Genomic DNA, 13,695 nt, shown 5'->3' with positions numbered 1-13,695 from the left:
ATCCCCTTCTGCTTGGTAGCACGGGCGTAGCGAGCCTCCGATAAGCGCTTGGCCGGTGCTTTGTGCGCGAACACCGTGGGAACAAAATCCGGGTGGTCTCGATCAGACGACGGTTTCCCTGTAAGCAAGCCTCGGGACGGAGATTGAAATGGAAGCCGGACTTGCTTCCAAGAAAGTTCTTGCCGCACAAACGCGCGAGGCGACCATAATTTTCGATACACGGATATTATCCACCTTCTATGACTTTCAGAGTCTGCCGGGAACTTGTAGAACCTCACTCCGCTACTTTTCTTGTACATTTCGGTGAGATTAACGGCAACACAGCTTCGCGGCATGCTGAAATACTATGACGCCCATGCGAAACGTGCGCTCTTTTGCCCACACCCTTCGGCTCCGGCGCGATCGCAGCGCCGCCGCAGCGCCGTGACGTCAAGCCCGCGTGTCGGTGTTCTCGATGGGCCCCACGGTCTCCCCACCGCAAGACCGCAACGCCAAACCACCAGCTCACCGCACACACTATGCTTCCCAAGCCTTTCCCTCTCGCCCGTACGCCCTGGCCACCGCCATCTCAAGTGTCTCCCCTCCGCATTCCCAGACAGCTCTCCCTCGCCTTCTTCGCTGTGTTCTCGTGCCGTGCCCACCGCTTATTTCGCTTTGTGTGACAGACCGCCTTCGCCTCTAGCCCTCTTAACATGTAATCCTCTAAGCTCTTCAATAAAGTCCCTAATAATCACTTCTACGCCCTGCCTCAGCGCTGCCATTCCTCCACCCCTCTTTCTCGGACCCTCGTTCGTGCAACCGGAAACAGCCATTCTCCCCATGAAATTAGGCCGTCGCTCAAATCTCGAACAAAAGTTACTTTCCACACCCCGTTCAGCCCTAAGCTGACAGTGTTGTAAAAGCTACGTGCTTCTTGGGCCAGCCACACGCTGATCACCCCACAAGTAGTTCGAACGGCTCGGTTGTAACGCGCTGACGCTATTGACACCACCACAATGCTGACAACGCCACCAAGGGCGAAGCGCGTAACCACGCCAGCATTGGTACGTCACGAATGCGGGGAATCTTTTCTTTCTGTTTTTGTTTGCGCCGGATATCGCATGACGCATCGCGCTCTCCGTTCGCTTTTCTTCGAGCGCTTGCGCGAGTGCACCGTTTGGAACGAAATATATAGCCAGTCGTTCCAAATACAAACTTGCGATTATTATTTACGGTTATTATCCGTCATGCTTGACTCAGTTTTGAACCAAATTTGAATATTTAAATTTTTGCTTCCGTACCCCTTCAAAGCATACGGAAATAATTATTCAACTGTAATTAACTAAAGCAAGATTTGTATTTTACTCAGTCGTATTTATTGTCCCTGCTGAAATAAAATTGTGTGTGTTTGTGTTTTTTTTTTTTTTTATGATATGCAAGTTTTAGAAAACGCAGGCCAAATCGCTCCTGCAAAAACTACTTATCACAACAAAAAAAGGCTTGTGGCGTTTTGGTCCTGGGCCAGGGGCCCATTTAAGAAAATTATTAAAGTCCCGGATAATCAACTTGCTAATTATTTTTTCGTAATTAACTTTTTTAATGTTGTGTTTAAGGGCATGGCTTAAATTAGAAAATTGCTCAGCATCATCGAAAACCACCAAATCAACAAATTGCAGAGCGATAGAAGGCCACGCGAAGCTTGCCTTCTAGCGTTCGCGGTGCCGTCGGAGCGCATCTCCGCCCCGACGGCACCGCGCCCCGCGAAGAGATAGTGCTACCAACTTTTGCTGCGCTGTCATCGCGCGACGCAGCAGAGTCTGGTTGCACTATCTCTCCACGCGGCGCGGTGCTGACGGGGCCGAGATGCGCTCCGATAACAAACCGAAACTTAAAAACCCGTTGAATTTGTGCGGTTTTTCAGAAGGCCGTAAAATGCTTCGCGTGCATTCTATCGGTCTGCAATTTGTTGGTTTAGTGGTTTTCGATGATGCTGAGCAATTTTCTAGTTTAAACCATGCCCTTAAACACAGTATTAAAAAGTTAACTAGGCAAAAATAATTAACAAGTTAATTATCCCGGACTTTAATAATTTTCTTAAATGGGCCCCTGGCATAGGACCACAACGCCACAAGCCTTTTTTCGCTGCGATGAGTAGTTTTCGCAGGAGCGATTTGGCCTGCGTTCTCTGAAACACCCTGTATAAATATTTTCTAGAATTAACTAACTCGTTTTTGTGTGCCTATTGTATAGTGTGTGAAAACAATAAATGATTAAGGTGATCCTTGTTTTTAGATTAAAAAAAAAACAGTGAGCCCCTGCTTGCTGTTACGCTTTGATAAGTTTTATGAGTCCGAAAGACTTCGAAAGTTAATGAGACGAGCTCCGACATTCTTGTTTAGATGGAAAGTGTTATCAAGACACGCTATCCTTAGTTTATTTTATAGAAAAACTAATCTGGTGCCGTTTTCCGTTCCTACACTAGACTGGGAAAGGTTTTATGCAAACATAACATTCCCGCGTGCATGACGGAGAAGGAGCGCGTCTTCGTACTTCTAGAAGATTCGAGTTTACTCTTTCTCCGAGTGTAAAAGATAAAAAGGCCATCATGACCTTGCTCAGTCAGTCTCACACTAGCTCACTCTCGAACATTCCAGGTCGAATATTCCAGATACCGAGAGCAGTAACTAGATAAGAAGCCGATCGCGGTCTTGCAGACTCACTCAGACTCTCCTGACGACGACGCATTCTCTCTCGCGCCGTCAGTTCACCAGGCGCCGTACCGAGTTTGCTTACAAGAGAGCGACGCTGTTTAAGAGCAAGAGCAGGGCATGCTCAACGACGACATCATCCAGCCTGCAAGCAGTCTGTGGGCTTCCCCGGTTGTGCCAGTCAAAGAATAAGAACGGAACGGAAGAATAAAACGCCTATCCACTCCCTGAATTGACGACACGCTAGACCGGCTTCTCCAAACCAAATACTTCTCGTCGATGAACTTAAATATCGGCTACTTGCTGATCGAAGTCGATTAACGGGACCGCGAGAAGACCATATTCGTCTCGCCCGACTTCTGAGTCAAGACCAATAAAGTGTCAACGCTGGCCGGTAGAACCTCCACCGTCGTCACGTCCACTTTCAACCCGAAGACAGAATATGGATGTGCACATCTATGGACCGACACGCGGAACGGCTCTGTTTACCAACACGGCTGGAAGGCCGCGCATGCGCGGAAGCAATGTGTGCAAAAGCGGCCCGGCTCTCTGTGTTTTCGCCACTGTGCGTTGTGTAGCGTGCGCTCGCTGTTGACGTTGTACGGACGCCTTTAGCTTTATTTCTGCGTCGTATTTTCTGACAGCGTATGTCGTTTGCTATATCCGACTATTTGAGCTCACTACCCGAGCCTGAACGGCAGCGGTATCGAAACAAACTGTGCGTAGACGGCGTTGCCTTTGGGAATCCGTACGCCCAAACGAGGCCTGCTGGAGTTCCGACGTGAAGTTTCTGCCGCCGACGCCAATGGCTCACCTCGTCATTTGTTTAGGTCTTTCGCCAAGCCACTTCACGGCCGACACGGTGCGGGCGTACACGTCTCTCGAGGCCTACGATTACTTCGAGCCGGTTTCCGCACTGATGGCGGGATCAGCAGACTGTGGGTCTGCGGGAGTGTATTTATTAATTAAATAAATACACATAGCGTCTTCCAGTCAAGCTATGATATTTTTCCTACTTTCATGACCACGAGGCACAACAAGCAGTAACGCTTTCTCCGTTCTGCAGTCTTGGCGGTAACACGTTATAAGTAACGGCGTTACCAGGAACGCGTTACTCTTTTCAGTTACGTAGTAACCTACTCGTGACTTTTTAGACACAGTAACGGGTAACGTACTTACGTTACTATTTCAAGTAACGTAGTTACGTTACTCGTTACTACTACCCAAATCTTAAAGTAATTACACTGCAATTTTCTCCGCGTTTTTAGACGTCAAGCCTGCGTTTTTTCCGTAAGTATTTAGGTGAAACCGTAAAAAGAGATAAAGTAATTATGTTCAGTTTCTGCTTAAACATAATGTTTCTTGATATATGAGTTTATACATACCTGTATCGTCAAAACAGTAAAAAGGGTTAAATTATAATTTAAAATGTAACGCAGAAATAACGTTCGTTACTTATTATTGGTAATCCGTTCCTTTTATTTTTAGGTAACGTAGGGAGGTAACGCGTTCATTTTATTCGCAAGTAGGGAGTAACGTATTTCGTTACTTTTTTTCGGTAACGCCTACAACACTGCCGTTCTGTCGCCGATCCCTTACAGAAATATGTATGGACAGTTCTAGGACGTACTATAGACCAGCGTCTATAGGGAGAACAAAAGGCATCTATAGGCAGACCACGACCTCTGTTGCCTCCGTGAAGTCGTCCTATGGCTGCCCTATAGAATATTGGCCAACGGACGTTCTATGGACGTCCTATTCTATGGATGATGTGTTGTCATCCTATACCCTCTCTATGGCAAGGCGCCATATAGAGTCGTAGGGACTCTATAGGGTGTCTACACAGGGTCTTTACAGTGTCTATAGGGTGCCTGCAGAAAACCCATACGAAGTCTACAAGGAGTCCATAGGGAGTCCACAGGGAAGCCATACAAGGTCTACACAGGGTCCTCATGGGGTCTGCAGAAAAGCCATACTAGGTCTACCGGGAGTCCCTACAGGGTCCGCAGAGAAGCCACTCAGTCTGCAGGGGGTCTGCTATGGGGTCCGCACCGACCAACGTTTCTAGAACAAGACAGTTGGGAAACTGCTAAAGAGTTTGCTCTGAAAAAGCGGCACTGATCTGTACTCGAAAACCAAACTAATTGCGATCGCAACGCCACCATTCCACCCGCAGCGGCCACTTGGATAACTGCACGACTGCGTGTGTTGGTTTGGGACTATCGATATTCGACAGCATGTGACTGTTCTGCTTTGGCTTTAATCGGCCACTTCGGCGCCGAAACATATACGGTAGAAGAGGGGTTTCAGGGATGATAACCCCCGTCTCTCAGGCGGACACGCCGCGAATTGCCACCGAAGTTAGGACGCACCCAAGTTGGGACGCGCTACCTGAAGTCGCCGGTGAGGCATGGCTGTAAAAAAAAATATTAATTGTGCCGCGAAACCCTGTAAGCTAAAAGTATGCAAACATCACGCTCTTGTCATTTTGTACTGATCTCCGATAAAGGATTCTACAAAAAGAGCTTTTCCCCATTTGTTTTTACGCAAAAACGTGCTCTGTAAAAGTCATTTTAAAGAGTGTAGGGTCCTTAGGGGTCTGCAAAGAAGCGATACAAGGTCTATAGGGAGTACGTAAGGGGTTCACAGGGAAGCCATACAGGGTCCACAGGGGAGCCATACAGGGTCTACACGGGCTCCTTAAGAAGTCTGCAGAGAAGCCATACAGGGTCTGCACGGAGTCCCTACGGGGTCCATAGAGAAGCGACTTTAAGTGATGGTGGTACCGCGGTGTGGGAATCGCACTCCCTAGCTCCTAAATGATTGGCCTCATAATAAAATGGCTTGCCTACACTTTCCTGACGTGAAAAAAAACATAAAGTAAGTCTCTGATACTGCGCGTATATAGCAAAACTACAATTACTTACGCGTCGCGCGCAGACCCAGCCTAGTATACCGCTTTTTAACGACGATCATCCAGATGACCGCAATTTTGTTAGGCACCAGTGCGCCCCCTATGGGTTGTGAAAGTTGCGAATATCTACGGGGGCCGCAGCGACCCACATATACGTACCTCCCACTGAAAAAGTAAAAACATTATTCCGGCACATACTAAACACTTCCATCTCCACAATAAGTATACCCTGAGGTTGGATATGCCTCTAGACATGAATGTAACATATTGATACCCGGAACTTAATTAACAACTCTTTAACTCGGACACCTCGCTACATTTAAAGAAAACGTCTACCCGGCATCACTTTGTTAATGCACCAATATATAGCTCGCACCATAGAGAGGCAATAGGATGACCATAGACTCACCGGGACCATAGAACGGTAATAGGAAGGAATGAAAAGTTTTTCTTTCGCAAAGATTTCTATAGCGTTTCTGTGTCCATTCTGTGGCAAACCAATCGTACATAGACGGTCTAAGAACTGTCTACAGGAATCCAAAGGATGGACAAAGAGGTAGTAGAACGGCAAAAGTATGGACATAGGACGTCCGTACATATTTTTGTAGGGGATCCCCTTCTGCTGGGTAGCACGGGCGTAGCGAGCCTCCGACGAGCGCTTGGCCGGTGCTTTGTGCGCGAACACCGTGGGAACAAAATCCCGGAGGTTTCGATCAGACGACGGCTGTCGTGCACATAAGCAAGGGTCAGGACAGAGATTGAAATGGAAGCCACACTTGCGTTCGAGAAAGTGTTTGTCGCAGGAACGGTCGTCCGCACGAGGCGACTATTATTTTCGATCCACCGATATTATTCACCTTCTGCGCCTTTCAGAGTCAGCCGGGAACTTGGGGAAACACACCCCGCTACTTTTGCTCTACCTTTCGGTGCAACAAACGGCTACACAGCTTCGCGGCATACTGAAATGATATTGACGCCTATGCAAAACGTGCGCCCTTTTGACCACACCACACGGCTCCGGCGCAATCGCAGCGCCGCCGCAGCTCCGTGACGTCAAGCCCGCGGGTCCGTCTAAAAAAAACCTCGAGAAGCGTAAAATTAAAATAAAGTTTTATTAAGCAAACTTATACCACAGCCAAAAAAAAAAAAGAACGATCGTTGAAAAAGCAACAGCGAACATCGCAGCGTATTCGGCCTAGCATGCTCGGGAGTGAACAAGGGCGAGACTGATTCGGCAAGGTCATGTTGGCCTCCTTATCTTTTACAATCGGATAAGAGTAGCCCTCTATCTTCTAGAATTCTAGAGAAGCGTTCATTTTCGGTCATGCACACGGCGAAACAAAAACCATACAAGACTCCCTAAAGTTCAAGATTTACGCAGATAATATTAACGCATTCTTTAAGGCGAGATCTAAAAGAACACTTGAAACATGCTATTTAGCCCAAATAACAATAAAAAAATATTCCATTCCTACTCACTTTTATGGAGTGTCTGTAGAACACGTCAATAAGAAAATATTTATGGCATATGGTTTTGAAAATTTTAACTTGTCGACGCATACACAAACTCTGCTTTGAATAATCTAAAGCGATAGGATGCCTATACGAAATTCATAAACTCCTCCCAGCTTGTTTAAACAAATTACTCTATTATTCGTTATGTGATTGAAGAACGTCATATGGCGTAATAGTGTGAGGTACAACAAGCAAGGTGACCTACAACAAAATAATAGTCTTTAGAAAAGATTACTTCGTATGTTTTAACTGCTTTCGGGGGCACCGGCATTACCTACGTACAAACACACTCTTTAAAAAGGCGTCATTAAAAGCTGTCAAAACGAATTAATTTTAATTGCTACTGCCGATATACAAGGCGAAGCTCCACCTAAACCCGAAAAGTCTTATCTCATATTGAATATGGGGGAAAAACTTCACACCCAGAAAACACCAAAAATAAGAACCAACTAAGCCAAGCCACGATTCAATCACCACGTTTATTCTTCGTTTAATAGATCTGAATACCATACCAGCATTCAAAACTCCCCTATCATATTCAAGAAAAGGACGCAAGAGCACTTGGTGCAGAGCGATATCGTTCTGGAATAAAAACGAAGATCTAGTAGTGAGATAAAAGAAATATATATAGCGTCTATATTTTTTCGTGTTTTGTACTGTTTTAAGCCGTTCTAATGGGCAAGATACTTCATAATATGCATTTTGCCCTCTAATTTCCACGATGCCCTGTCTAATACATAACTTTAAAGGGGCTTCTAGGCCAAGTCCATCTGCAACAGAAGCTTTTCCCTCTACCTCTCTTCTCCCTTTCTGTTTTTTGGTGAAATATAAAAATTACCTTGTTATGGGCTTAAGCTGAGCAAGTTGGTTCATTGCTTCTGAATGGGGCCAGCTGAACATAAAAAACTCACAGAGAAAAATATAACATTCGCACCGCAGGACCAGAAACATTTAATGATGCCTCTTTTTCCTTTTCTGTTAGTCCTCGGTTGCGGTTTTCTTTTTCTTTACACTAACTTAGATTTTTTTTTAATTCTTTACACTTGATTTAGGTTTTCTTTTCTATATTTTTCTCTGTGTGTTTTTCATGTTCAGCTTGCCCCATTCACAAACAAATAAAAATTACAAGCTACGACACATCTGCCTAATTATCTGCGGCACGCACACAAAACCACCCCCCCCCCTCCCCCCCAAAAAAAACAATAAGGAAGAAAAACGACCGGTAGTCGAGTGATGCATGACGATAGATGTCGCTTGCGAACCTCCGCAATCAAAAGGCGAAAACGACGAGACTTACGCGCATACAGTCATTCCCATTACATAAAATCTGTCCTTACTTATTTATTGTATTTTTGTTCATTGAGATGTATGCCCTGAAAAAAGCAGGGTATTTTCGTATGAAGTGCGCCAGTTTCACTTGCAAGGTCATTCTGTGAACTGGTGGCAACGTTACTAAACCACTCAGTTGGTAAACTGCCGTAGAGACTGCTCTGAAAAAGTGGCCCCACTTTGTCCACCAGAATCGAGCTAATGGCGAACACAACGCCGCGATTTCTCCCATAGCGGCCACTCGAGGAACTGCACTTTACTTCTATATTGGCTTTAATCGGCCATTTTGGCGCCGAAACAGATCCAGCGGAAAAGGTTACAGGAGAGCCACCCCTGCCTCCCTAGCGTACGCGCCGCGAATTACTACCGAAGTTAAAATGCACCTAGGTCGGGACGCGCTACCTGAAAGGACCGCTGAGGCATGGTTGTATAAAAACAATATTAATTGTTCCGCAAAACCTTGCAAACTAAAGATTCTAAAAACATCACGCGCGCTTCATTTTGTACTAAACTCCAAAAAATTTCATACAAAAAGAGTCTTTTCCGTTTGTTTTTACGCAAAAACATGCTTTCTAAAAGCTCAAGGTGACCACAGTACAGACAAATGATAAAGAGTGGCGCTGTTGTCGTATTTAGCTAGGTCTCGGTGAACGCCAGCGGCCCAGGTTTCGACGGCGAGTTTCCCAACTGAGTGTTCTAGTAACGTTGACTGGTGGTATTATATGTAATACAGGGCTGCTTAACAAATGCAAATAAATTGAGGTGTGCCTTCTGCAGACAATATGGGAAGAAATATTGTTATTCTAATTATTATCATTTGAACTTGAACGACTACTGAAGCGATATAGACTGCTTGGATGTCGGTTGCCCACAGAATGTGTGCATTCGTCCTAACTCTATGCTTGTGGGTGCCGTTAAAATCCTACAAAAACGTACAATTTAATGTGTGCCTTTCCACAAGGTTTCACCCCAATTATCTGTCATACACACTTAAAATTTTAACACCCTTATTGGTGTAAATGGCTTGTCCTATGGGGAGCACCCTTATTCGTGTAACAGAACACCTTAGGAAAGGGGCGCAACTCTTAGCACCTTAGGAAAGGGGTGTGATTTCCGGACACCCTAAAAAAGGGGTGTGATCTTTTCACACCCTAGAATAAAGATGTGATTTTTCTAACACCCTTAGTCATGGGTGTGATTTCTAACACCCTAACAAAGGGTGTGATTAATGTCTAACACCCTAACAAGGGGTGTTACTTTCTAACCCCCCCCTCCCCCCCCCCCCCCCGGTAATGTCCACCTCTCAGAAATTCCTGGGGAGAACCCTGCTTGCGACATTTATTCTTTCTAGCAATGGTGACGTAAGCAAAACTCGACAGGCTTGCAAAGACGGAACGACCGGAAGTTACTTGGGACGCAAGCGGCAGTTCATGTTTTTAAGCATGCTTCCAAAGTACTTACAAATAAGAGAGCGATCTCATGTAATCCGTGATAGATCCATAATCCGATTCGGGCAGCACAGAACGATTCGCAAACACAATGCCGGGTATGAAGGCGGTCGCTCACATTCAACGGAAGCCTCGCGGTCACCGATCAGCAGCTCTCTGTCGTGATAGATGCACAATCCGATTCGGGCAGCACGAAACACCGCAAACACAATGTCGAGGACGAAGGCGGTCGATCACATTCAACGGAAGTCTCGCGTCCGCCGATGAGCAGGTCTTTGTCGAAACTCGTCCAACAAACACAGCACAATAATTCCATAGACTCCGGCGAAATAAAGGGCCAATAGATGAAAAAGTTGGCATTGATGTATTCCGGCCGTTCACGACGAAAAACCACGGTCGCGAAATGGAATCGTCAGGACCTGCTTGCACGAAAAAGAGAACACTGACGGACGCTTTTTGTAAACCGGATTCACGTGGTCCCTACAACTCACCATAAACTGGCAAACGGCGAAGGCTATGACCCCAGTAAGCCATCAGCGCGTCAGAGCGAGTCGCGTGACGAATGTTCGTCCAAGCGTTTTTGTCCTACGGAGAGCGGTCACGTGTTTCGCTCCACACCTCTGATTCGCTAGAAGCGGCCTTCGCACTCGCTCACAGCCACACGGACACAAAAGAAAGTGGGGAGGCTTATCAGAAGAAGAGGTAAAAGGGGGGTGGACAAAGCTTCTAATCTCCCTCTGCTGCCTCCTGGGCTGCACAGGGAGGGTCGCCTTGTATGTGGGACCTTGAAGTTGTTGTTCGAGTGGTGGTTCCCTTTCGAAAAGTGTGGAGCCGTGGAGTGGCTTATGCTTTCTGGGTAGAACTCGTTGATCGTCGTCTTGTTTATGCGTTTCAATTCCTTCTTCCTTTTTCCTTTTTTCTTCATGTGTTTGGAAGTGTATTTATTAATTCAGTCAGGTGAGTTTGTGCTACCCCCCCAAAAAAGGCGCCACTGTTTGTTCTAAGCTTCAGCGCAGTTAAAAAGAAAATGAATAAAAAGATTAAGCAAAGCGGAATTTGCTCGCTTTTTTCCCAAGAAAGACTTCTCGGGCTAAAAGCAAGCAGATTCCGTTTTGGCTAATCTTTTTTTTATTTTTAACGTCGTATTTTAGGTGGCAAAGAAATAGAAATACCTCTCCGGCATAGCCGATTCACGCAGGATACTCTCAACATTCAACTAAAAACGGCGTCGCGTACGTTATGTCAGGATATCGTTGGCGCGACTCATCCCATCCGTTAAATATTGGCTAAACCAAAATGGTGTGGGCACAATCTTTTCGAATAGATCCAATATCGGTGTGTTGCCTGGGCTGTATATTTACACGTCGTCGGTCACCTTTTGCGAGCGGAGATGATTTTTTAAATCGAAGTTGAACTGATAAAACTGATGCACGCGCGACACGTAATTTTCGGCTCCTCTCGAACAAAGACTTCGATCGGAGTTGAAAAAAACATTCTCTAGCACTTTCTAATAATGCGCGCCTTTGTGTGGCGATTAATTATATTCGATGTTGGTACCACGGTACATCAGCAACCGTTTCATCAAAGCAATAAACATGAACGGTTATTAAATCATGGGTATAATCGACAGTATCAACATTACGCCCGTCTCACACCGTGTGAGTGAAAAGTGTGTGGGCGTCCGTTAACCACTAGACCGAGGACGGAAGCATAGAGCACTGCTCATCGCCATTTGCGCCAGGTTTTCGGGCAAAAACCGGTAGGAATAAATGGCCTCTCCTCTGGCGTGAAGAAAAACGGCGTCGATGCAATGATATTGACCGAACAGAGGGGAAAGCGGATTTGTGTAAGATTAATGTGACGCGCATTCTTGCACGTTCTTGTTGGTGTCCTGAAGTTTTGACGGGACCCGGACCGATGCATCGCTACATAATTCCAAGCAATTTGAGCTACATCTTGGTATTGCACAAAGTATAAAATCCACCGCTTAAAGCACATATTAGATAAAAATTCAAGCTTGCTAATGCAGCGACATTTTTTTTTCCGACTGATTTCATAGCTTGCTCCTCAATTTGGGGCACATGCTGCTATACCGCGATGACGATCAATCGATGTCACGATGTCCTTAGCGGTACCTCTCGTAGACAAGGGTTTCTTCGACGTGATTAACTCCGACTCCTTGAAATCATATAAGTCCATCACACCCTTTCTACACGTTATGAACGGGGGGTGCTGCGACGAGTGCGTACACCCTTCGAACACGATTTTCTGAGCATATTTCAAATTGTGGGTGTGATGGGGGTGTAAGAGGGGTGTATGTAGGGTGTAAGCCTTCTTGTACACCCCTGTTACACCCACCAATACTCAAAATCGTGTAAAAAGGGTGCAGGAAGGGTGTAGGAAGGGTGTTGGTTAAAACAAACACCCTTTTAACACGATTTTGGGTGTTAAAATATTTACTGTGTATACTGCGGAAATACAAAACACCTTGCAACATGTCTGAAAATTTAGGTAAAACTGATTATCCATTAGCCTTTCCACAGTTCCGTGGGCTCAGTCTGTGAAAGTGTTCTTGCACCCGCCTAATTTGGGAAAGTTTCTGATCTGGGACGTCTAGATTACATGTATATGTCTTAATAACGAACTGATTGTAAAATTTCCCAGGCGACACGTAAGAAATTTATTTGTTCGTCATTTCATTTCGTAAATATTGTTTAAAGATGTTGAGTTTGTGAAATATGCCAAACCTCTCGTTTTCTGCCTTCTACACAGGTATGTCTTCAGCAAGTGTGCGTCAACCTGCCGGAACAAAGGAGGGAAGTTAGCACAGTTCCAACGAAAAATGACACGTGACTCCAAATCAAAAAATCACTATGAAACCTTAGACATGCAACGTGCACACTTTCTTTACGCGAAATAAACTATTCGCACACTTGAGATTACTGTGGTCTGTCAGGGTTCTAGCTAGCACTCGCCAATCTCAAACATTTGTGCGCACATTCGCGCGTGCGTGTGCGTGCGTGTGTGTTTGTGGGGGGGAGGGGGGGGCGTGTATTTCTGGGTGGGCATGTATTTGCGTGCATGTATGTGTGTGTGTTTGTGCGTCCAAGCCAGTTTCTTCCTGCTTGATTGCGTGTTCGGGCGTGTCTGTGGATGCATGCGTGCGCGCATGCGTGTGTGTGTGAGTGCGGGCGCGTGGGCGTGCGTGCGTCGGTACTTGAGTGTGGGTGTGTATGTGTTTCTGCGCCTGTGTGCGTGCGTAAGTTGGAGCATAATAAATGAAGGGCCTTCTTCGTTGTCGCGAAATTCAGTGGACTTTTTTTTTTATTTACCTTGCTTTCTTTGTTTCCTGTATTCGCAAGTGTTTCCCGTTGATACTAAATTTGATATCCCTCCTCTTTCGGGATTATCTTTGGGAGCTGAACCCCCTGGCACTCTGTCGCCGGAAGAAGGGTGTGTTGAAGAGGTATTCATGAGGCAGCCATGGAGCTCCCAGGTAATTGCCTTCACCGATATCGCTAACAACAGGAACAACTGTTTGGCAGCTCGTTTCCGAAGGGGATTCTTTTGCAAACCTCACTAGGTCAAGTTTGGTCATTGCGAGTGTTACATATTTTGATTCTATCAGCTGGGGTCATGTAGGACATATCGAAGAGACCTGGCCCTTGGCTGATAAGTTATTAGCCCGGGGGTCTGGCCGCAGATTTCTTCTACATAGAGTACTCCCAAGCAGCACTGAGTTGGCCAGTCATCGGCCAATGGCTGGCTATGGTCCTTGGCCAAGTGGCCAGACAGTGGCCAG

At 46.0% G+C, this 13,695-nt stretch overlaps 1 pseudogene; it reads left to right on the top strand.

Moving 5' to 3' along the window:
• Positions 1-12,746, top strand: part of LOC115326975 — a 67,891-nt pseudogene extending 55,145 nt beyond the window's left edge.
• Positions 12,747-13,695: the final 949 nt, after the last annotated feature.

This window comes from Ixodes scapularis, unplaced genomic scaffold, assembly GCF_016920785.2.
Source record: "Ixodes scapularis isolate PalLabHiFi unplaced genomic scaffold, ASM1692078v2 PGA_scaffold2__306_contigs__length_199485367, whole genome shotgun sequence".
Classification (NCBI taxonomy): domain Eukaryota; kingdom Metazoa; phylum Arthropoda; class Arachnida; order Ixodida; family Ixodidae; genus Ixodes; species Ixodes scapularis.
Note: the sequence above shows the minus strand (reverse complement) of the source record. Positions and strands in the feature narration are given on the sequence as shown.